Raw genomic sequence first — 1,761 nt, 5'->3', positions numbered from 1 at the left:
TGTGTGTGTGTGTGTGTGTGTGTGTGTGTGTGTGTACAGAAGTGCTTGTTTCTCTGGAGATTCCTCTGTTGCCTTTCCAAACTTAACTGGTTTCAAAACACAGGAGCTACAGGTTTCACATGGTTACATTAAACTTTATGAATGGACTGATTTTCACTTGAAAGATCTTACAACCCTAAAGAGTAATATTGCAACACGATCTGGCTTCAGTCGTTCGGCTCAAACTGGAGCTGAGTAATTAATTTCTGTTTTTAACAGATTTTTCATCTTATAATACCTAAACGTAGCACAATCTACACAAAATGATTTATTCAGCTGGCTTTTTGGGTTTTTATTAGGATAATCTCATTTTATCTTGTGTTGCTAATTTTTTCACGCATCTTTTATATTCATCTGCGCACATTAGACCTTATCTAAAAGTCCCATCTCACCAGGCTGTTAAAGCTTTTAATCAAAGATCACAAAAAAACAAGCAATAAAACAATGACAAAATGTTTCATTGTGATGAGAAAGGTCTGTGTGGAGTTGTTTGCACGTCTCCTCTTGAAGTACACAAACTGTGGGCTTGCAATTTGTTTACTGCTGTAAAGAGGCAGGTCATTGACTCAGTCAKAAAAAAAATGCCATTTCAGAACAGTTTTAGTTTTAATTCAAATTTCGCCAAATGAGCAGAGACAATAGCCAACATAGTGTCTGTTGTAAACTACGATATAAGAAGGGTTCCWGATAAAACCTTAAAGAAGGATTGTAGAACTATTGATTGATCGAGTGGTGACAATACCTTCTTTTGCGGTTTTTTGCCAAGAATCTTGAACACACAAAACACTATACAGTATCTGTACCCCTCTCACACACACACAGGCTCATACACTATTTTCTTTAGGAAGCAGCAGGGTGCAAATCTGATTTTATGATGCATTGCCTTTCAAATGCAAAAAGACACATGCATCAGGCTGAACATTATACAGTGATATGGTGTGGAACTATAGGTTTGACTAATTACTTGATCACTGTTGATTATTCTTGATTGGATGCCGATGCTCTTCACACATTTACACACGAATAGGTCTACTGCTTTTTTTTTAAAATAAAAGTGCATTAACGTTCATGTTGAGATGGTTTACTTGCCATAAAATCAAATCACAAAGCTTCAGCAAAGCTGCAGTTTAAGATTTTTTTCTTGATTTTATTGTTTGAATAGTGAGGCAGACTGAGCTGAGGTTGCTAGAGGGAAAAAAAAAGGTATTTCTTTCTTTAAAGTTTTTGATGTCAAATGCACAATTTAGTTCCATGTGAAGTAGCACACAAAGGTTAGGCACATTTAGCATTGCACTCACAGAGCTCCAACTCAGACATGCACACACCCACACAATCACACACACAGAAGCTCCAACTCAGACATGCACACACCCACACAATCACACACACACATCCACATCTTCATTCTGTCACTTATGTACACTGCTGTGCCGGGGATTGAACATGGCCTGCTGTGTTCAGAAAAAAAGAATCACTTCAATTTTTACTCACAAGCACTCACAGGCATTCTTGCAGGTAAAGTTTGCTCTGCTCCAGGGAACGCTCCGTTGTTGAAACCGATTAACTTTTTATCTACATCCAAGGAAAGATTGTGTCTTTTTTGCTTTTTGGGGATTTGTTGTAAGGGATGCTTTGGGTTGTTTTTCTGTGTACAAGCATGATTGTGCCCTGAATGCATGCATGCAAGTGTGTGTGTGTGTGTGTGTGTGTGTGTGTGTGTGT

At 38.1% G+C, this 1,761-nt stretch overlaps 1 protein-coding gene across 2 annotated transcripts in view; it reads left to right on the top strand.

Moving 5' to 3' along the window:
- cacna2d3a (calcium channel, voltage-dependent, alpha 2/delta subunit 3a) overlaps window positions 1–1,761 on the top strand; it is a gene marked incomplete in the record, with an annotated part of 131,079 nt that overhangs the window by 65,670 nt on the left and 63,648 nt on the right.

The sequence above is a fragment of the Austrofundulus limnaeus genome, unplaced genomic scaffold (genome assembly GCF_001266775.1).
Source record: "Austrofundulus limnaeus strain Quisiro unplaced genomic scaffold, Austrofundulus_limnaeus-1.0 Scaffold3, whole genome shotgun sequence".
Lineage (NCBI taxonomy): Eukaryota > Metazoa > Chordata > Actinopteri > Cyprinodontiformes > Rivulidae > Austrofundulus > Austrofundulus limnaeus.
Note: the sequence above shows the minus strand (reverse complement) of the source record. Positions and strands in the feature narration are given on the sequence as shown.